Genomic DNA, 23,868 nt, shown 5'->3' on the forward strand with positions numbered 1-23,868 from the left:
ACTGCCTATGCTTTAATCACTTAAGATAAGATGATCTGTTCTTTGTTTCCCTAAACCTCATACCATCATATTCTTAGATTTTTAATCCTATATGGAATGAAGTTTAAAACTGAAAAAAACAATGACAGGCTGTCATGTGGGTAACTTGGATTTGATTTTTGAGCACAGCATTACTGCTTCAGGCTGTCACACTTATCTGTGTCCTTCTCTTCCACCCCCACTTTACTGTGCTGTACACCTGGAATACATTTCCTCACTGGGTGCAGTTATTCTCCCACTCTGGTACTATTTAAATTCAGCCTGAAAGCCCATCTTTTGAAGTTGCTTTTAACCCCTTATTAAACTGTTCATATCCATGTTGTTTTTATCCATTCCCTGTTGTCTCTCTTAAATAGAATATTTTATTTATTAATTATTATTTTTAACAAAGTTGACTCATTGTCCACATATATGGGTATGGAGATTTTTATTATGACACTAGTAAAAGAGGCCCGTTTCTGAGCAAATGAAACGGGCGCTAGCAAGGTTTTCGTCAGCAACACCCCCCCCCCCCCTGCCAACCCCCTTCGTTGTTGTGGCATTGCTCTGCCCTCAACGTCATGATGTTTGACACGAGGGCGGGGCCCATAGCGATTTCCCACCCCACCCCCCGCCTCCCTGCCTCCCTCTCTGCCAACCCCTTCGTTGTTCTGCCATTGCTCCTCCCTCGAGGGTGGGGCCTGGAGCGATTTTGGTGGCTTCACTACCACGAACCTTCGAACCTTTTTGAAGGAAGTCAGGGCTTGGCTTCACTGACGTCACTGTCTTCAGAACGTTGAGGGTGAGTTTTATATATATAGATTTGTACCCCGCATTTTCCCCAAGAAAGTTCAGGTTCAATGCGTCTTACATAACAAATTAAGAAGAAGCATTAGAAGACAATTAATATTAAGACAAGAATACAACTATTAAAAAAAAATCTTTTCATATTAGCTGAACACAGATCTAAAGGAGGGGGCTTTCAGTAAACTTCTAAATGACATATAATTGACTGAGTGTCCGATATACTTGGGTAATGAGTTCCAGAGTTTGGTACTTTGGTAAGAAAAATTAGCATTACGGATAGTTTTGTAGTGTTCTATGTGTATGGTTACAGCACTGTGTACATTTAATAGTGCTACAGAAATGATCAATAGCAGTAGTAATAGGGCTGGCCAGGGCACGGAAAGGAGTCTCAACCATCGCTTAACAGTGATATCTAGTAGCCAGATTCACAGAATACACATTCCAGGATCTGAAGGCAGGGCCAGTATTAAACAAGCTGAAGCCCCAGAGCAGATACATGGGAATGGGCCCTGCATCTCCTTCAGTTTAAGCAGGCTTAAAGGCACCCGCTGTAGCATGGGGGTCCAGGCCAATTGCCCTGTTTGCACCTTTGTCTGAAGAGGACCCAGAGCATGAGGAAGTTGTATTGCTACCTTGCTGAGGAAGAAGGATCCCTGGAGCATCTCGCTAAAGGTTGAGACACAGTGCTACAAAAGGGCAGGAGACCTCAGAGAGTGCACCGAATCCACATCACTCATTCTTGGTGCACAAAACCACCAGAACTCATGGGAAGCTCCTGAAAACACAGAAAATGCAGGTTCTCCTCTGCTGTTGTTTCTGTCTTTAGCAAGGAGATGGTGCCAGCAAGACTTTTGTTCCCACAGCCAAGCAGTCACACAGACCCAAGCACACAAAGCGCAAGGATTGAAAATTGTCAACAGTGGTTTGTGACTTCACTGACAATGGATATCCAACACTAGATGACCTTTTAGGTACAGCCTCATGGACCAGTGCCCTGAATTTGTTGACAGGTTTCTGAATAAAGCTGTCCTTATGCAATCCATAGAGCCCATGTACCTTTATAGGGATGCATTAGAGGGGATGCTGCCACCTGACCTGCCCCATAAAGGATCAGAATAGGATAGTTTCTGTCCTCACTTTTTTGGAGGGGGCCCTGTCTCCACTTCTTCAGAGACCCACCACCCACCATTCTCTGAACCATGAATCTGTTCAGAACTGGCCTGCCTGTAGAGCAGCCAAGCAGTCACACAAGCCCATGCCTCCACATACTGGAAGGGCTGGAGATTAGCAATCAATAATGCTCGATAGACCTTCCACTGCACAAGAAATGCACTTTCATCAACCTCGTTGTTTATTACCCAATCCTCGTTTTTAAGGGACCCTTTTACCAAACTGCAGTAAAAAGTGACCTTAGCACATCCTTAAACAGGTCATTCCTACGTGCTAAAGCTGGGGTAAAATAGCCACTTTTTGTATGTTCTGTGATTTTCCCATTAGAGCGTAAGCCCCTACCATCACCCATTAAGTAGGCAGTGAGGGCTCACATGCTAACCATGCGCTAATCAGTTAGTGTACAGCAATGTAGCTGCTCTAACTGGTTAGCGCAGAATATGCCAACTCTCCACCCCCAGACCCGCCCCAGCACTAACAAAAATAAATTTAGCCCATGCAAAACTTACTGCGAGATGCTTGAGCATACCCTGCATTAAGCTTTTTTTTTTTTTTTGGAGTGGTAAGCACGAATTAATGCTTACCGCAGCTTAGTAAAAGGACCCCTAATTTTTTCTACTGAATGTAGCACTTGTAAAATGTTCCAAACCAGTGGTGTAGCCACAGGTAGGCCTGGGTGGGCCGAAGCCCACCCACTTAGGGCTCAGGCCCACCCAACAGTAGCACACGTTTAACAGTAGCTGGTGGGGATCCCAAGCTCCACCAGCTGAAGACTTCCCTCTAATGGTAATGAAAACGCTACTCTCCACGATATCAGCACCTGCACATGCTCAATTTTCAGCTCATGCCTGCTACAGACTGCCAAGGTGGAAAGAAGCATTTTCCCACCAGCTGAGATATTTTTTTTGGGGGGGGGGGGGGGCGGGGGGAAGAACACTTGGTGCCCACCCAAAATCTGTTGTCTGGCTGCGCCCCTGTTCCAAACTGAAAGAAAGCCGGCGCCCTCTAGTCACAGGATAGGGTAAAGCACATGCAAACAGTGCAAGCTTTACATACATACGCAGCCACCCATCCCCAAGAATAGATGCAGTCAGACAGCAGCAGCATATGCTTCACTCATACACAGCAGTCCCAGTAATTGCTTACCAAAGTTTTCTGTAGCCTTCAGTTTTTGGATTCCAGACAGAGCCTCCTCATCACCTGACCCAGAACCAGTGGTGCTTATCTGTTCCAGTGCCAGTTTTAAACAAATACAGAAGAGAGGACGTTTGATGGACAGTCAGCGTGACCGGTGAGCATGAAGCCAAAGACACTGGAGGTGCAGCCTTATTTTTTGTGCGAGAACGTGAAACCCAATACCCAGAAACACAGCTGTCTGATAGTCTGCTCCGTTAAGACAGAACATTCATTCTGTTTTAAAAAAAATTATAAGTGCAATTGGACACTAGGAAAGGACAATAACTTGCAAAGGGAATGCTTTAGACCTGGCACGCAGGCTAGGAAAAGCCAAAATAACTTAAACCCCCACAAATCCTGAGAGATTTGGCATGTGGCCACACTCGCCGGTGCCTCCATCATCTACATCCAAACCTTCACCCCTACAGAGTTAATCAAGGATGAATGACAGCATTTAACTAACGATGCCATCAAACCTCTCTGATAAAGGAGAGGTGCCAAGCCTAAAACATGATCTTTTGGTGGCACAGAAAGACTGGAGCAGGAAGGAAAGTTTGTAGCTATGCTGCAGCACAGAGAGCCACTTGGGCAAAATCTTCCCAAGGGATAGATGGAGAGAAAGACAAGAATGAATAGCGAAATACATGTTTAATAATTCACAAAGGAAGTCTCCTTAAGTCACAAGCTGCTCCCAGCGGAGCCTCGGTGTTGTCTGACAAGTTGGTATCTTTGCAAACAAGCACAGGAAGATACAGACATCTTAGAGCAACGGAGAAATGGATAATGTGACGGCAGAAAAGTTCCGAAAGGCCCATCTACTGCACCCAATTTCATTCTTGGTGCAATATCACTGAACCCACTCAGTCTCCAGCTTTATCCTCAAATCCTCATAATTTAGAATCCTCTTGTGTTTGTTCCAGGCATTCTTGAATTTTCTCTCCATCACCCCTCCCCTAGGAGGCTGTTTCTTACTTTCATCACCTTTTCTGTGAAGAAATATTCCCTGATGTTGTTCCCAAGTTCGTCCTTTTGGACCCTCAAATCAGAACCCCCTTGTTATAGAACTGTGGTTTTCAAGATGTCCAAAATGAATACTTACTGCATCTGTAGCATACCTTGCATACAAATATATTCATGCATATTCATTGAGAACCCAACTGGTTGGGGGGTCCTCCAGGACATAGTAGAGAACCATTATTCCAGAACTTCCTTTCTACTGGAAATTTTTGCTGGATCTGCATTATTTATACCATTGAGGTGCTTGAATGTCTTTATCACATCAGTTTTCTTCTGTCTCTCCTCTAGGGCAATGGTTTCCAACCCAGTCCACCTTGCCAGTCAGATTTTCAGGATATCCACAACAGAAATTTGCAAGCACTGCCTTCTTAGTATGCAAATCTCTGCCATGCATATATTCATTGTGGATATCCTGAAAACCTGATTGGCCAGGTGGTCCCTGAGGATTGGGTTGAAAATCACTGCTCTAGAGCATACATGAGTAGGTTTTTAAGTCTAATTTCATAGGCAGGGTGGACTGTCCATTCAGGCAACCAGGCAGTGCCTGAGGACCCAGGGCAGTGGGGGGTCCAGTGCTAACCTCCCAAATGACACATGCCCTATGCCCACACCCCTCTCTCTCCTGACCACTACCGCGACACTCCCCCTCTCTCTTCCCCTCCGGCACTCTGCTCCCATCTCCAAACCTCCATTTCCTCCATGCAGGCAGGGCAGCACCAGCAGCTACATTGGCCGATGCTGCTGATGCCAGAGTTTCTGTCTCCCGCAGCCCACCCCCTTTCTGGGGTAACTTCCTTCTTCTGTAAGGGAGGGCCATGGCAGAGAGAAGTTCCAGCGTCAGCAGCCAGGCTCAAGGATGGACAGTAATTGTGGGCTTGGCTTCTTTCTTTAAGCAAACTTAAAAAATTAGATGCAATTGCGTAGTGCATGATCACCCCTCCTCCCACCCTTCTGCTTTCCCTCCATTCTTGTGCTCTGTCTGGTTTCCTTTCCATCTCTCCTGAAAGTTTCCTCTCCTTTTCTCCTGCTCATTCCCTCTTCCTTCACCTGATGACCACCCCTCCTTCCATCCTTCTTCTTTCCCTCCACTCTTGTGCTCCGTCCAGTTTCCAATCCTTTCCATCTGTCCTGAAAGGTTCCTCTCCACTTACACCCTCCCATTTTCTCCAGTTCATTCCCTCTTCACCTGATGACCACCCTTCATCCCATCCTTCTGCTTTCCATCCACTGTATTTCATGGCTGCCTGTTTCAAACTGTGCATGATCGGTCAGCTTGTAATGTCCTTTCCAGAAAGTGCTGTAAATGGAAGAAGTCAAAGAAGGCTGTGTGTGTTGAAGGCTGATATGTAGGAGCTAACCATCTAAGTTTTGAGAAAATTGATAAAGGCTATAAAAAAATATGTATATAATGTGCAGATTTACTAAAATCTGCTACATGTATAAGTGATCAAACAAACAAACCCAGATACTGTATATCACACATTCATTTAGTTTTTTTTTTGCTTCTCTTTTCAAATTCCAAACTAGGTTCCAACTGACATAACAAAGTTCTTGAAGAATTCTTCAAGAAAAAATAGTTTCAATAGTTTTGACAGTTTTATCCAGAAAACACTCTCAGCACTTCAGAATTGAGAGATTTTGCACTGTGCCCAAGAGCACCTTTAATCCCAGACTTCAGGTGGGATTTTTTTCATGTTCACTAAGGCAGCATTACTTGGTTTTAATAGGAGGACCTGGAATCTAATTTAAAGTTTCAACAGTGGTGTCATTATAAGGAATATTATTACAGTACTTTCTTTTGCAACCCCTAACGCAGGCGTTTGGTTGCTGAAACACAGCCCATGTCGGGTCTTTGCAATAAGGTTTTCTCTTGTCCTGTTCCTAGAAGCCAGTTTGTGCTTTTTTTGCTTGCATTGACATTTTCTATATCATTGCAAACAACAGCCCATCCCTAGATAGATCTAGAGAACCTAATATTGTGATGGACTGATGGGGGATATGTGTTCTTCTTAAAAATGACGTATGTGTTGCTTCTTAAAAATGACGTATGTGTTTGTGTAATTTTTTATGTTGTAATCTGCCTCAAATTACATTTGGTTAAGTGGAATATAAGTGTTAAAATTAAATTAAATCAAATTACTGTGGACTGATTCTGCTCTTTGATAGCATTAATTGCTGGTATCCAGACTCAAGCGAAAAGATCCTGCAGCAGAGAGAGGATGAAACTGGAAAGAAGGAAAGGAATATGGCCCTGAGGAAACACAGCTGTCAGGCTCTTCCAAAGGAGGTTTTGGCTTTTCAGTACACTTACAGGATTATGTACTAAAAATGTTTTCTCCCATGTTGTGTCTACTGGAAAATGCTTTGTACATTTGCAACATCCTAAGGTTACGATAAGCCTTGAGTAGTTAGTTTGAAGGGTATTTGTTCAAATGACGGTGAAAAAATGACTGCCCATACTCAATAATAGACAAAACTCTTATTTTAATTTCTGTCTTTAGTTGCTTTTCGCTAAAGTGATAATGCTTGCTGAGGCGGGTCCATCTGTCTGTCTATCTGTCCATCTATCCATATGCACAGGTTTGTTGGCATATCTGCAAACAAACCAATATGTAGGAATAAAGATAGGAAGAGCCTGGAGCAAAAGTCAACAGAGAGGCAAGGAAGCCAGGCTACACCTGCTAAAGAAGGCAGTGATGAAAAATGCCAGTGTCCCAAGACCCCAATCCCCCAAAAGTTGAAAAACCTGTGATGATGTTGTCTTCACTGTATCTGTGGGATCCCACCTCCACTGGCAGAATTTGATTTAATTTCACACATTTATATTCCGCTCCACCACATAGTTCAAAGCAGATTAGAAAAAGATTAAAAATCACAATTAAACATAATGCATAGCAACATATAAAATACATACACAATAAAGCATTTTTGTGTTGAACTTCTGTATACATCCGGAACACTTCATATTAAACAAACCCTTCAGTTAAATAGAACCAGTCAAATACATTACTGAAGAGCCAGGTTTTTAAACTATGCCAGAATGTCATATAGCTCTTAAGAAAACAAATAGAGAATGGAAGAAAGTTCCAGAGCTCAGAAAAGAAAAGCCACAGCTATGGCACAGAATGTTGCACACTGCTGCAGGGCCCAAGCCACAGAGTACTAGAAGAGCCACCCAGCATCAGAATGTGGTAATTAGGTGGGAGGAAGGAAAGGATGGAGGAAGTGCAAGGGGGAGACCAGAGGAAAAGGAAACTGTAAGAGGGAGAAGGATGGGAAGGAGGAGAGGGGGAAGAGGAGGTGAAGGGAGAATATAAGGGGAAGAGGAAGGATGTAGAAAAAGTTCGAGGAAGAGGAGGAAAGGGTACAAGGGTGGGAGGTTGAGGAATTGTGCGCAGAAACTAGGGGAGAGTACATAGGGGAGGGAAATGTCTATATGCCAAGAGTCACAAATATAGACTGTATGACACGCGTGCACACACAAACACATGCACACACATGTCCACAACCCAGCACCCCTCATACCTCCCCCCCACACACAGAAACCACCTACATGCTCCTGAAGACACAAATACACACCATGGTACTAACACCCCTTGCACTTACCATAAGGCATCCCATCCACTGACCCAAACCCTTGTCACCCTACCAAGGCACATGTTATAATTTCTTTTTCCACTGAGTCCCCCACACAGACATACTCAAGTTGAGAAAATGTGTCATTGTGTCACATGGTAAGTGTGCAGTGTTCAACTGCTTCTATCTTATTTTGGTATTGGTCTTATAACAGGAATAACTTTTACAGTCAAACTCTAGTAATGTGTTATTTCTACATGCTGCAGGTCCTATGGTGTTTCTTTTAAAGGACCAACAGTGTATTACATAGGCTTTTGAGGCCATACAGGTCCTTCTTGTGTGTTTTAAAATTTTATTGAGAAACCAGCAAACAGAAAAGGACTTACAAAACAATAAGACAAATCAAGCATAACAAAGAGGCAACATACAGTTGTCCAGGATACAACAAATTGATCTAAATAAACTCTCAAAAGATTTTCTTCCAAATTAACCTTCAGTGACCTACTTTTGACCAAATTAATGACCCTACTCTAATTTCTCCCTTCATAGCCCTTAACAAAACACCCTATCCCAGCTTGTTTTTCTAAGCAGTAGACTGAATTGTGAAGTCAAGTACACATTTTTGAACTTAAAGAAGTTAGCCCTTATCTACTCAAAATCTTCTCCAGTGTTATACATTCTTGCAAATACTTAATCATAAAATGGTGTAGACAAAACAAGATTATGCCATGCTCTGAAAAGGTTTTCTCTGTCCTAGTTAAAATAAGTGGTAGACTTCATACTGTATTAACTAAAAAAGATTTAAAAATGAAATTCAAGATCTCTCTTGAGTTTAATGTTTGGTATAACAAATTGAGTGAAGTGTAAGGTCTTGGCATTTCTTCAATACATTGCCCAATCCAGCCTCTTTATTAATGGCAAATTAATACAGGGCTTAACACAGAGTGAAGAAGTAGTTTCGAGGTCTGAGTACTTTGTTTGTGCTTTGAAGTCCTTTCAACATTATCTCCTAGTCCTTCTGTCCCATCTTCACGTTAAACTGGAGAATATGCATCAATCCTGCTTTCAAGTGATGGTACCTTTTTCATGGAATGGTCTCCTTTTGCATATCCACTCCAAATCATCAGATGCCAAATTTAAATCTGCTTTGAAAACATGTTATTTTTTTTGCAGACGTTCCCTAGGGGTTGATTTTTGCTATGTTGATTGGCTGGGACTCTCTGTGGCATGTACCTTGGACCTTTGGTTTCATGCCTTCCTTTCCCTTTTGTGTCTTCTTGTAGAGATAATTTATTCTTGGGTTTTTGATTAACTGTATTCTAGTACCTCTTGATTTCTGTTCATGCCTTGTCTTTCTCCCTTTGACTTCTATTATAAACCGTGTAGATGCACTGTTGGCTATGAGGTATATAAAAATAAAGTTGATGATTATTATTATTATTATTTATTGTATTTGTACCCCACATTTTCCCACCTTTTTGCAGGCTCAATGTGGCTTACAGAGTATAGATATGATAACATCGTTACATGATTTAAAAAACAGTCGATCATAAGCAAAGGTGAAAGAGAATTTAGATGGAAAGGTGTTCGGTAAGGTCGTGTGCGAGGTGTTTTTTGGTGATGGTGGCTGACAATCAGGGAACCCAGATACAAATCCCAGTGCTGCTGTTTGCAATCTTGGCAAATCACTTTAACCCTCCATTGCCTCAGGTACAAAGTCAGATTGTGAGCCCTCTGGGGACAGGAAAATACCTATAGTGTTTCTGCATGTAATTCACCTTGAGCTATTACTGAAAAAGGTGTTAGCTAAATCCAAATAAATATACCTGGCTAGTTGCAAAACTCAATAATAAAGTCTGTCATTTGAGAAACCAAAGCTCCCCTCAACTTTTGGATACTTGTAAAATTATTTTTTTTCCTTTCGTTATTCTGGATTCTCTTTCCCCATCCAAAGAAACAGAATATATAGCTCTTCTATCTTTGAGAAAAATGTATCCTCAGTGCACAAAGGGAGCTGATTTAGTCAATGGACACTCAGTTCTACATCTACGCGGATGATGTGCAGCTACTTACCTAAAGCCTTGAATAAACTGATTACCTGTTTAACATCAATTCAAGAATGAGCTAAACACAATAAACTTTGCCTGAACCCAAGTAAAACCGAGCTTCTTTGGGTCCCTAACACAAGTGGATACATATCTGACATCAAAATCTCTTTTGGGAAGTATGAACTCCCCCTCAAATCACAAGTCAGGAACCTTAGAATACAGTTAGATTCAACACTTACTCCGATTCCCCAAATCTAAGCAACCTTCAAGAGCTGCTTCTACTATTTGCGACAGCTACGCTGCCTTTCTCCTTACATCGAGAAGGTAAATCTTATCCCAGCTGTGCATGCCATGATAACATCAAGACTGGATTACTACAATGCACTATACAATGGTCTGACTACAAAGGGCCTGCACCAGCTCCAATTGATTCAGAATGCTGCAGCAAGACTCATAGAAGGTTGTAAACAACGTGAACACATCACACCATTTTTGCAAAAACTTCATTGGCTACCAGTACAATACAAGGCTAAATTAAAAACTCTATGTCTGATCTTCAAGGCCCTTAAAGGAAATGGTCCTTAGTACATGAAGAATAGGATGATCCTCTACACACCGCCAAGGACATTACGGTCTTCTCAAGGACTATCACTAACCACACCTTCTCCAAAAGACATTACACAATGTGATACCTGCAAGTGAGCCTTCTCCGGAATAGCCCCCACACTCTGGAATGCACTGCCTGAAAGGCTCTGCTTAACACAAGACTATCCAGCTTATTTTCGAAAGAGAAAAACGCCTATAGTGCGACCTAAATCAGGAGATAGACGTTTGTCTCGCAAAGGCGCCCAAATCGGTATAATCAAAAGCCGATTTGGGGCGTTTCCAACTGCACTCCGTCGCGTGAACGAATAAAGTTGACGGGGCGTGTCGGAGGTGTGGTGGAGGCGGAACTGGGGCGTGGTTATCAGTCGAGGCGAGATGGGCATCTTTAGCTGATAATCGAAAAAAAAAGGCGTTTTTACCGCGATTTTGGGTCACTTTTTTTTTACCCTTTTTTTTCACGAACAAGTCCCAAAAAAGTGCTCCAACTGCCCAGATGACCACTGGAGGGAATCGGGGATGGCCTCCCTGGACTCCCCCAGTGGTCACTAACCCCCTCCCACCAAAAAAACTTTTTTTCCAGCCTATATGCCAGCCTCAAATGCCATACCCACCTCCATGACAGCAGAATGTGTTCGATCCTCTCACAGCCTTTCCATGGGTCAGATGTGGCTCTCGTGTGCAGTACAGGGTCACATCAGCATTGCATTGTGGTGGGTGTAGGCAGTGGCGTACCAAGGGGGGGGTGGTGGGGGCGGTCCGCCCCGGGTGTCAGTGGGTGGGGGGGTGATCCGCTTTGCTCCCGCTGCTCCCACTTTACCTTTAAAAAATTTTTTTGAAGCGTCGTTGCAGGCAGCGCCTTGCGTCTGCCCTGCTTGTTGTAAAAGAAGTAAATCTCTTCGCTTCGTCATCGTCGGGCCTCACTATGTCCCGCCCTCGCGGAAATTACCTCAGAGGAGGGCGGGACATAGTGAGGCCCGACGATGACGAAGCGAAGAGATTTACTTATTTTACAACAAGCAGGGCAGACGCAAGGCGCTGCCTGCAACGACGCTTCAAAATTTTTTTTTTAAAGGTAGGGGTGGGAGCAGGAGAGTCGGGTCGGGGTGGGCTCCTCGGATGGGAGAGGGGTATTGTGGGGGTTCTCACATGGGGAGGGGAGGGGAGGGGGTTTTCATATGGGAGAAGGGGACTGAGTGGGGAGGGGGTTTTCAGATGGGAGAGGGGTGTTGTGGGGGTTCTCACATGGGGAGGGGAGGGGGGTTTCATATGGGAGAAGGGGACTGAGTGGGGAGGGGGTTCTCAGATGGGAGAGGGGTGTTGTGGGGGTTCTCACATGGGGAGAGGAGGGGAGGGGGTTTTCATATGGGAGAAGGGGACTGGAGTGTGGGAGGGGGCTCTCAGATGGGAGAGGGGTGTGGGGGTTCTCACATGGGGAGGGGAGGGGGTTTTCATATGGGAGAAGGGGACTGGGGTGGGGAGGGGGTTCTCAGATGGGAGAGGGGTGTTGGGGTTCTCACATGGGGAGGGGAGGGGGGTTTTATATGGGAGAAGGGGACTGCGGTGGGGAGGGAGTTCTCAGATGGGAGAGGGGTGTTGTGGGGGTTCTTAGATGGGGAGGGGGGTTTCAGATGGGAGAAGGGGACTAGAGTGGGGAGGGGTTTCCAGATGGGAGAAGGGGACTGGGGTGGGGAGGGGGGTTCTCAGATGGGAGAGGAGAGGGGTGTTCTGGGGATTCTCAAATGGGAGAAGGACTGGGGTGGGGTGGGGTGGGGTGGGGGTTCTCAGATGGGAGAAGGGGACTGGGGTGGGGGTTCTCAAATGGGAGAAGGGGGCTAGAACTGGGGTCTGAGAAGGGGTCATGATGGAAAATGGGGCATGCCTGGGTCAGGTGGGAGAATGGGTCGGGCTGAAAAGGGGGGCAAGGCATGTGGATGAAGGGGGCTGAAACTGGGGGCTGAAAGGAGGGTAGGTGGGATAAGGGGGCTAATACTGGGACTGGGGGCTGAAAGGCAGCAGGGAGAAGTGGCTGGGGCTGAAGCTCAGGACTGGTGAGAGAAACGGGCTGGGGTTGAAACTGGGGGATAAAAAGAGGACAGGGAGAAGTGGCTGGGGGCTAAAGCTCGGGACTGGTGGGAGAAAAGGACTGGGGCTGAAACTGGGGACTGGTGGGATAGTGGAGCTGGAACTGGGGGCTGAAAAAAAGGGGCAGAGAGAGGGGACAGATCCTGGATGGAAGGGGGAGGAGAGGGAGGGCAGACCCTGGATGGATGGGAGAGGGAGGGCAGACCCTGGATGGATGGGAGAGGGAGGGCAAATGATGGATTGAAGGGCAGAGAGAAAGGGCAGACTGGATGGAAGGGATAGAAAGGGCAGACAGTGAATGGAAGGGGGAGAGAGAGAGAGGGCAGACAGGGGCAGATGGTGGATGGAAGGGGCAGAGATAGAGGGCAGATGTAGATGGAAGGTGTATGGAGAGAGGGCAGACATTGGATGGAGGGGACAGCAGAGAGGGCAGACACTGGATGGCAGAGAGAGAACAAAGACAGATGCTGGATGGAAGGAAGACAGTGAAAAGAAGATGAGGAAAGCAGAAACCAGAGACAACAAACTGTAAATAAAATATATATTTTTTATTTTTTTTTTTGCTTTAGAATAAAGTAGTATTGTAGCTGTGTTAATGTTTATAATAGAACATGTAAACAAGGTAATCTTTTTATTGGACTAATTTTAATACATTTTGGCTAACTTTCGGAGAACAAAACCCCCTTCCTCAGGTCCGGATAGGATATTGTAACAGCACTATACTGTATTGACCTGAGGAAGGATGTTTTGGCCTCTGAAAGCTAAATGTATTAGTCCAATAAAATGGTATTATTTTATTTTCTATATTTGTTTTATTTCTATTTGTTAATTTGTAAAGTGGTGATTGGTACTTGTTAGTTTTTTCAAATTTACATCTGCTGTCTTTATATTTTGCACAGTACTAGAGAACATTTTCTGTTTCTGTGGTGTTGCATTGTATGCAGAGTCTGGCATCTTGGGGGTTCAGTTTAATTTTTGTATAAATAGAAAGGTTATTATTGCTTATTCTATAGTGGATTAGGGTGTATCTGTGTTTGTGAAAAAGACATGGCTTTCGGTTGGCATTGACTGTGTAAGATGGACGATCTGTGTTATTCTGCCTGGTTTCGTTTTACAGTAGGTGAATTGATGTTCTAGTACTCACTGTAGTGTTTAAGATGCTTTCCTTTTCCTTGTGTGACTTGTAGAAATTACTGCTTATGGTATGCTAGAATTGCTCTATAGGTCCTGAGTGTTTTGTATTCTTGGCATGCCTAGTACTAGATTTTGGAGGGGGGGGGGTGTTAAAAAATGACCGGCCCCGGGTGTCAACTACCCTAGGTACGCCACTGGGTGTAGGGTATTGGGCTCCGTGATTTCATTAGCTTGTGTTACAGTCTCACGATGTTGGTAGTTGGTAGGCTCTTCTCCCATGGTGCTTTTCCCCCTGCCTACTGGGTCAGAGTATGCCCTGTTGTGTTTCCTGTTGTAGTCCATGCGGTAGTGACCATTTTTGTAAGCCAGTTTTAGTTCCCTTTCCTGTGTTAGCCACGTTACAGAGCTTAGTTCTTCCCTTGAATGTGGCTGAAAGAGGGCATTGTACAGCATTCTGCCAGCTCTGACCTACTGCTCATCTCAGTACCAGGGAGACTCATTGCCAGTGGGGCACAACCTCTGATCTGCAGTTAACTGTGAGTAAAGGCGGTTATTCCAATAAAGGACGTTTTCGGAGAGATTAGTCTTCAGGTGTCAACTGGTGTGCCAATGTTTTACAGCAGCAACCAGTCCTAGAGGCTTGCGTGTATGCAGGTCCCTGGAGCACTTTTAGTGGGTACCGCAGTGCACTTCAGCCAGGTGGCCCCAGTCCCATCCCCCCCACCTGTAACACTTGTGCTGGTAAATGGGAGGCCTCCAAAACCCACTGTACCCACATGTAGGTGCCCCCTTCACCCCTAAGAGCTATGGTAGTGTTGTACATTTGTGGGTAGTGGGTTTTGGGGGAGGGGGGTTGGGAGCTCAGCACCCGTGGTAAGGGAGCTATGCATGTGGGAGCTTTTTCTGAAGTCCACCACACTGACCTAGGGTGCCCAGTTGGTGTCCTGGCATATCAGGGGGGCCAGTGTACTACCAATCCTGGCCCCTCCCACGACCAAATGGCTCGGATCAGGACGTTTTTGAGCTGGGCGTTTTTAGTTTCCATTATCGCTAAAAAAAACAAACGCCCAGCTCAAAAACGTCCATTTTTTCGAAAATTCGGTTCGGCCCGCCCCTTCACAGACCTGTTCTCGGAGATAAACACCCATGGAGATAGGCGTTTCCGTTCGATTATGCCCCTCCACCTCTACTTCAGGAAGCAGGTGAAAGCTTGGCTCTTCAACCAGGCCTTTAATGGAAGAAGTAACTAACTTGTTAGTCTCACTTACACACACACAAGGAGTTACCTGGGCAGCACATACTGCAGCAGGACATGCTTATCCACTCCTGCCCTAGCTGAGATAATATTTAACTATCTCTTTGACCTCATGTGCAACTTTCTTTAAATTAGTCACCTTATTTTCTAACTCTTCTTACTCTTTTACCTATCTATATGTTCCATCTTTGCTTATACTCTTCACTGTCAATTAAAATGTTCTATTACATATTGTGTTGACATTGTAAGTAGTATACCATACTTTGTATTGTTATTTTATGTTAGCACCATGGTGTGTATTTTTACTGCTGTAATTGCCTATTGCTCGTGTTTGATCTATTCTTACTGTACACCGCCTTGAGTGAGTTCCTTCAAAAAGCCGGTAAATAAATCCTAATAAATAAATAAAACATTACTGTGAAAGGCAGTTACAAAGTTACTAAAGCAAATCAAATCAAATGAAAAAGTTTCATTGAGTTTGTTGTACCATTCTGTTTACATTCTCCCTTCCCATCAGAGTCAAAGACACACCTCTCTGACATCATATATATCCACTAATTGTGCCAATTAAATAAACCAATATTGACAGAAACCTCTTCATTAGAGCAGCTTCCTCAATATCCCCAGAAAGAACCAAACACTCTGATGAAGTCCAATTCACGTGGAGGGGCATAATCGAATGGGGTGCACAAATTTTCATGAGGGCGTCCTCGCATGACAGCCCCATGAAGGGGTGGGGCAACCCATATTATTGAAACAAGATAGGCGTCCATCTTTCATTTCGATAAAACGATCGGAGATGCCCAAATCTCAACATTTAGGTCTATCTTAGAGATGGTCGACCTAAATGTTGAGATGGTCAACCTTAGAGATGGTCGTCCCCGGTTTTCGGTCATAATGGAAACCGAGGATGTCCATCTCAAAAATGACCAAATCCAAGCCCTTTGGTCATGGGAGGAGCCAGAATTCGTAGTGCACTGGTCCCCCTGTCATGCCAGGACACCAACCGAGCACCCTAGGGGGCACTGCAGTGGACTTCACAAATTGTTCCCAGGTGCATAGCTCCCTTACCTTGGGTGCTGAGCCCCTCAACCCCCCCCCAAAACCCACTCCCCGCAACTGTACACCAGTACCATAGCCCTAAGGGGTGAAGGGGGCACCTACATGTGGTTACAGTGGGTTTCGGGTGGGTTTTGGAGGGTTCACATTTACCACCACAAGCGTAACAGGTAGGGGGGGTGAGCCTGGGTCCACCTGGCTGAAGTGTACTGCACCCACTAAAACTGCTCCACGGACCTGCATACTGCTGTTATGGAGCTGGGTATGACATTTGAGGCTGGCTGGCAAAAAAAAAAATTTTTAAGTTTTTTTTTTAGGGTGGGAGGGTGTTGGTGACCACTGGGGGAGTAAGGAGAGGTCATCCCCGATTCTCTCCGGTGGTCATCTGGTCAGTTCGGGCACCTTTTGAGGCTTGGTCGCAAGAAAAAATGGACCAAGTAAAGTCGGCCAAGTGCTTGTCAGGGACACCCTTCTTTTTTCCATTATTGGCTGAGGACACCCATCTCTTAATCATGCCCCAGTCCTGCCTTCGTTACGGTGCTGACAGGCCCCCGTGAACTTTGGTCGTCCCTGCGATGGAAAGCAGTTGAGGATGCCCAAAATCGGCTTTCGATTATGCCGATTTGGGCGACCCTGAGAGAAGGACGCCCATCTCCCGATTTATGTCAGAAGATGGGCACCCTTCTCTTTTGAAAATAAGCCTGCTAGTGTCCTACAAGTGCCTTCTTCAGAAATTATACACATCTTGAGCAATTACACTGTTTCCCATCACAGCAAGCTTCTCAAAAGACCATTCTATTTCATCTGTCCCATATTATAAGAACATATTGCTTATCGGAATATTTATTTATTAACTGCCTTTATGAAAAGATTCACCCAAGGCAGTTTGACATAAGCAACTTACACTGTTTTAACAACATAACAATTGTAAAATGACCAGATATCAGCTTAACACACAATGAGAACAGTGAAGTAAAATTTTGAGACAGATAAATTAAATCCTAATAATAGCAATAATACGATACAGTGTCAGTAGCACAGTAGAACATTCATATGTGATACAATCTCACCACAATACACAATACAAATGAATACTTAATAGGCAGCACAGTAGCACATTCATGTAAAACAGCTATGAGGTAATGCAATCCAAGCATATTCTTTTTCTAACCTCACATTCACTGGTTCCAAAAGTGTTTGTTGAAGAACCAACAGCAGGAAACGTTGTGTGGCCCTGTGACAAGTCAAGTCAACAAACAGTAGACACAAATGAGCATTGTGCCTACTATTTGCTGAGTTGGTTTCCATTAAGGAAGTAGACCATTCAGAGAGCCATTATATTTCAATCCTGTGACAAGTCAAACATCTTTTAGTTTTAATGTAAAACTGCACTGCCATTTCACTCAGGATTAATTTAATAAAACTAGTGTTAAGTCTATTTTAGTTACAACAACAAAAACAAGGTAAAAAAAAAAGAATATCAATACCTTAATTGTTAATAATTCACAAGCGCTTCGCAAGCAGTTTTTTGTTCTAGTTTTCTCTTAAGCAAATCCCAAGAACACACGACTTATCTTATATGAGTCTGATGTGTGCTGTCCTAAGATTCATAACGTGAACAAAAAAACACTGGCCAGGAAACCAAAAATCTCATCATTCTGCAAAACTAGCAATAATTAACTGTAAGCAAACAAGAAAGTTCACATACCAGGGCCTCATCCAGTCTGTGATTTCAACCCATAAGCTTCTGAAACTACACCAGGGCTCTGTTACTCAGATAAAGGAGTAGAACAACCTAGAGGCGCTAATAAATGAATCTGTTGGACTGTACTCTGGTTAATCATATACCTCCCTTTATCGCCCTTCACCCAATACCCTGTCACATGAAGCTGCCAGACCTGGATAGTGCAGTCTGTGAAAGTAAATCCTGAGGGTCCTTGTCCTGGCACAGTTTGAGGAATGCATACCCAGACAAATGGTATGTCTCCCCACAGAGATACAGTGGGGGAAATAAGTATTTGATCCCTTGCTGATTTTGTAAGTTTGCCCACTGACAAAGACATGAGCAGCCCATAATTGAAGGGTAGGTTATTGGTAACAGTGAGAGATAGCACATCACAAATTAAATCCGGAAAATCACATTGTGGAAAGTATATGAATTTATTTGCATTCTGCAGAGGGAAATAAGTATTTGATCCCCCACCAACCAGTAAGAGATCTGGCCCCTACAGACCAGGTAGATGCTCCAAATCAACTCGTTACCTGCATGACAGACAGCTGTCGGCAATGGTCACCTGTATGAAAGACACCTGTCCACAGACTCAGTGAATCAGTCAGACTCTAACCTCTACAAAATGGCCAAGAGCAAGGAGCTGTCTAAGGATGTCAGGGACAAGATCATACACCTGCACAAGGCTGGAATGGGCTACAAAACCATCAGTAAGACGCTGGGCGAGAAGGAGACAACTGTTGGTGCCATAGTAAGAAAATGGAAGAAGTACAAAATGACTGTCAATCGACAAAGATCTGGGGCTCCACGCAAAATCTCACCTCGTGGGGTATCCTTGATCATGAGGAAGGTTAGAAATCAGCCTACAACTACAAGGGGGGAACTTGTCAATGATCTCAAGGCAGCTGGGACCACTGTCACCACGAAAACCATTGGTAACACATTACGACATAACGGATTGCAATCCTGCAGTGCCCGCAAGGTCCCCCTGCTCCGGAAGGCACATGTGACGGCCCGTCTGAAGTTTGCCAGTGAACACCTGGATGATGCCGAGAGTGATTGGGAGAAGGTGCTGTGGTCAGATGAGACAAAAATTGAGCTCTTTGGCATGAACTCAACTCGCCGTGTTTGGAGGAAGAGAAATGCTGCCTATGACCCAAAGAACACCGTCCCCACTGTCAAGCATGGAGGTGGAAATGTTATGTTTTGGGGGTGTTTCTCTGCTAAGGGCACAGGACTACTTCACCGCATCAATGGGAGCATGGATGGGGCCATGTACCGTACAATTCTGAGTGACAACCTCCTTCCCTCCGCCAGGGCCTTAAAAATGGGTCGTGGCTGGGTCTTCCAGCACGACAATGACCCAAAACATACAGCCAAGGCAACAAAGGAGTGGCTCAGGAAGAAGCACATTAGGGTCATGGAGTGGCCTAGCCAGTCACCAGACCTTAATCCCATTGAAAACTTATGGAGGGAGCTGAAGCTGCGAGTTGCCAAGCGACAGCCCAGAACTCTTAATGATTTAGAGATGATCTGCAAAGAGGAGTGGACCAAAATTCCTCCTGACATGTGTGCAAACCTCATCATCAACTACAGAAGACGTCTGACCGCTGTGCTTGCCAACAAGGGTTTTGCCACCAAGTATTAGGTCTTGTTTGCCAGAGGGATCAAATACTTATTTCCCTCTGCAGAATGCAAATAAATTCATATACTTTCCACAATGTGATTTTCCGGATTTAATTTGTGATGTGCTATCTCTCACTGTTACCAATAACCTACCCTTCAATTATGGGCTGCTCATGTCTTTGTCAGTGGGCAAACTTACAAAATCAGCAAGGGATCAAATACTTATTTCCCCCACTGTATGTAAAATCAGATTAGAAGAAGATGGGTTGCATGCCTGGTTTCCAGTTTGATGGAATGTTTGCATTTTCCCCAGGTTCACAGAGAAAGTTTTGTTAAAAGTTTCCCCAGCGAGTGCATTCACTGAAATTCAGCATGTATTCAACAAGTCACAGGAGCGTCCTTCAGATTTTTTTTTTTACAAATAACATTTTGGTAATCTAAGAGGGCAAACATGAAAACTCTCATAGGTTTCAGTGAATATTGTGCAGACCTTTATTTGGGGGGGGGGGGGGTTGCTGAGGAAAATTCCTCTTGCCTGGTGATTTCTGGATGTTTAGCTATTTACAGGGTTCGGGGATTTTGCAAATTTGAGACCTTTTCTATAATTTTGCATGGGAAATATTTTATAAAATCCAGCATTGGGAAAATAAAAACCCCTAAGAATGAGTCTTCAAACCACATACAGAGAGAGGCAAGAAAAACAAAAAGTAATCCCTAGAGTTTTTTGCCGTTTTCTCAACAACCACTTTGAATTTCAATGAGAAATTTTACATACTTGTTTAGTCATCATATTTACAAATTACTATTAAACAACATTTAATTATCTTAAGCTATGTTGATGTTACTGACATTAAATTAAATACAAAGCAACCTATGCATCCAGCTTCTCCTATACAGACACACAACTATGGAACGCACTGCCTAAACCTGTGAAAACAACCTAGGACCACCTAAACTTTAGGAAATCACTGAAGACTTACCTGTTCGGAAAGGCATACCCCGCCGACCCAACTTAGATGCCTGAGCCCTGCAACACATCACAACCAAAGCTTGTACCGAACATTAAATAATCTCTCCCCTCCTTGATTCTGATTGTAACTGAAACATATGTTCTTTACTCAACCATATTATCACCTGTATTTGTTTCTTTACCGAACTGGCGAATGCCTCTACAGTACTATGTATGCCACATTAAGCCTGCAAATAGGTGGGAAAATGTGGGATACAAATGCAACAAATAAATAAATAAATAAAAATGTTTGAGCTAAAACACAGTACAATAACTTCATTCAAATGATACAATTAACAATGTGCCAGAATTTCATAGTCACTGTGAATGCTCAAAGTGTCCACCCCCAGCTTTAGCACAGGCGTTCAGTTGCTTTGGAAAGTTCTTAATAGTCTTGTCGATTGGTCCCTATGGTAGGCTGTCCCAGGTCATCTGCAGTGCTTCCTTGACGTCAGCGATTATTTGTGGGTGGAGCTTGTGATAGGCCTACAACATTGCTCCCTAGACAAAAGACTACGTCACTGTGGCATCATTAACAGTAAGCTGGTACTCCAGGGTTTGTTTGTTTGTTTGTTTTTTAATGTAACAAGGTGGAGGGCCCGAGTGCACAAAGCCGACATTAACATGGCACCGTGCACCCGAGCACCCATACCCCGGCAGCAAGGGGTTGTTGCAGAGAGGCAGGGAGGACAGACAGCCAGAAGATAATTTTTCCGCGTCAAAGCTAGGGTTCTCTGCTAGGAAGGGAGATGCTGGAATCAAGGTCTTAAAAGCCTACAAGCTGATAGGAAGAGCCCTCTTTGCTGCCGGGGACATTACGGGGAGTAGCCTACCCTCCCACCAACCCTTTGCTTGCTGTTTTTCTATTCTAGGCATGTTGCAGCTTGGATGGCGGGAATACCCAAGCCTGGGTGATTGGATTAGTGCTAATTAATCAAGTTATGGTTTAATGCAGATGCGTTCACTGCAACTGGATTGGATGCACCTTGATGTGTGGCGGGAGCATCCTGCGTACAGCATCTAGTGCATGGGACAGTCTTGCTTATGGCGGCAGACTGGGTGTATTATTTGAAGCTGTAAGAGTCTACAGTTTGGCTCAGATATCCTGGTTTGGCTGTTTGTATTAAATACAGTCATGTCTTTCTAATAAAGCTGAGGCCAAGTTGTTCCCACTTAATTAACAAACTGTATGTGTTGTTATTTATTTAATTGAGGTTCATGGTGGAAAGGGAGCTGGGTCAGGGTGTCACGGTTGCCTATCTTACTCAAATAAAGGTAGTTTTACAATGCACTTTGAAGTGTTTTGCTTTGTTACTGATGGTTCTTTGCAACACTGACAGTATTAGTATTGAAGTGTTTTGCTTTGTTACTGATGGTTCTTTGCAACACTAACAGTATTAGTATTGTCTCTCAGTGTGTATTCTTCACACATGCAGACTCATTTAAAAATTATTTTACCTACACACAAATTTGACACCTACTTGACTAGATCTTGAGACTCCTGAGGAAGGCTTTAATAGCCGAAACACAGATCTCTGTGTTGAGTCTGAATCTACAGACTTATGTTACACATTACTTGTTTGTATGGTATACTACTCAAGTGTGGACCTATTAACTAACTGTTTTATTATATTGCATTATATTTTAAAGTTGGAATCAAATTGGTCTTCCCCGACTTTCTTCCATTTGATACAGTTTTACAGTGCAAACATTTTTGAACATGTGAAAATCGCTGGGTGGTCATGCTAAAAAGTTTGTAACTTTGCCATGTTTAAAGATAATCTCATTCTACTCAGCTAATAAACATAGATAGTAACAACAACAAATAAAGCTGTAAAATTTCACATTGAAATTCCAAGCGGTTACTGAGAAAACAGCAAAGAAAACTGTACAGGGTTACTTTTTTTTTGTTTGTTTTTGCCTCACCCTGTATATCAAATCCTAACTAGAGAAACACATTTAGCTTCTCAGTTGAAACAAACTTGGCGGTGTCCCTTTGGAAAGCATCAGAGGTGTTTGTATACCAGGCAGGTAGGGGGCTGGGGATACAGAGTTATAAGGAGTGGTTTGTGAGTGGGGGGGGGGGGGTTCTTTTTATAACAGGAGGGCTAGGAGCTGGGGTTTTAGTGATATAAGGAGGTGAGTACGAGGGGAAGTTCTCTTTATAACAGGAAGGCTATGTATTGTGGATACAGAGCTTAAGGAGTTGTTTGTGAGTGGGGCTCCTCTGTATAACAGGAGTGATGAGAGCTGGAGATGTTTGCAAGGAGGGGTCCTGTCTATAACAAGAGGGCTAGGACTTAGGGCCAGTGTTATAAAGAGGTATTTGTGAGTGAGGCTCCTCTATTTAACAGGAGGGCTGGGAACATGGAATGACAGACCTCCACTTGGTATGATGGGGGTTTGCTATTGGAGGGGGGGAGGGTGCATTTATACCAGAAGGCCACTAAGTCTGTCTCTCTGGGGTCCATCTACAGTCATGAAGGCCTCCTGTACTGGAAGTGTCTAGACAGTTCGGACACAACTGGTTCTGTAGGTCTGTCAATCTCACTATCACTCGCCTATCAATCTGGTTAACCAGTCCATCTGTGATAATGGAATGCCCTTCATGCAGTGCAGAGAAGGAATGGACTTCTCTCTACCTGTGATTCTTCCTGAACTCCCCCTCCACTTAAGAAAAACAATTCCTAGCCCTGCCCTGAGCCACCTGAAAGTAAATTGTAGTAAGGTCAACAGTGCGTCCCTTCTCTAAGATGCCTGTACACCCACACAGCCCGCTTTCAGACGCCCCATCCTTCTTCCAGAAGAAGAGAAATGAGAAGTCACTTTCAGCCAGATTGCTAAACTGACCTTTCCGTGTTCAGCTTTCCATTTGTCAACTGCTCACCGCTCCGGTAACCACTAGGGCAGGTGTAGACTGCTGCATCCCCGAGAGCTGGCACTGCCTGCGGGTTTCTCCCTGAGCCGGGGAGCAGTGCAGAGTGGCAGACACAGGTGCAGGAGGAGGAGGAGGAGGAGGAGGCTCCTCGAAGCCCAGTCAGGGAACAAACAAGGCTGCGTAGCAACCGGCCGGCAGCACAGTGCGAGCGCTCACCTGGCGGGGCGCAGCTCGGTATTGTTATGGTAATGGAAGGGCTGGGAGCTCGCCTGGCTCTGGCACTGCTTTCACGCTCTGGTTCTTATTCTTAAGTCCCCTTTCATTTTTTTGACCCAACAATATTACTTTTTTTAGGATTTAGTGAAGTTTTGTCAATTATTGTTATCTTTTTTTATTAGTGAACTATAACAGAAACCCTTATTGAAGCTCTTAAAATATTGGGAAAAATTCCCATTTACTCATGCTATACAAATAATTCTTTAAAAAAAAAAAACTCAATAAAGTTATATAAATATTTATTTGTTGTGCTCAGTTTTGTTTTGTTTTGTTTTTTTGTGTGTGTATTTTTATTAGTGCCATGTTCACTGTTTTTTTTCATTCAGCTACTACTACTACTTATCATTTCTATAGCGCTACACCATACACAAAGGTTATCAATAGAAATCAAACAAAATAAAA

General features: G+C 44.1%; 1 protein-coding gene across 5 annotated transcripts in view; it reads right to left on the reverse strand.

Annotated features, from left to right (window-relative positions):
* Positions 1-23,294, reverse strand: part of TOGARAM2 (TOG array regulator of axonemal microtubules 2) — a 161,589-nt gene extending 138,295 nt beyond the window's left edge. For 3 of the 5 annotated variants that reach the window (XM_030196134.1, XM_030196133.1, XM_030196129.1), the window contains exon 1: positions 23,163-23,294. The gene's annotated coding sequence lies outside the window, so the exon portion shown is untranslated. Of the gene's footprint in view, positions 1-17,435; positions 17,525-17,656; positions 17,714-23,162 lie in introns of those variants that run through there. The other 2 variants (XM_030196131.1, XM_030196130.1) reach the window with 2 other exon arrangements.
* Positions 23,295-23,868: the final 574 nt, after the last annotated feature.

The sequence above is a fragment of the Microcaecilia unicolor genome, chromosome 3 (genome assembly GCF_901765095.1).
Source record: "Microcaecilia unicolor chromosome 3, aMicUni1.1, whole genome shotgun sequence".
In the NCBI taxonomy this organism is placed as follows: domain Eukaryota; kingdom Metazoa; phylum Chordata; class Amphibia; order Gymnophiona; family Siphonopidae; genus Microcaecilia; species Microcaecilia unicolor.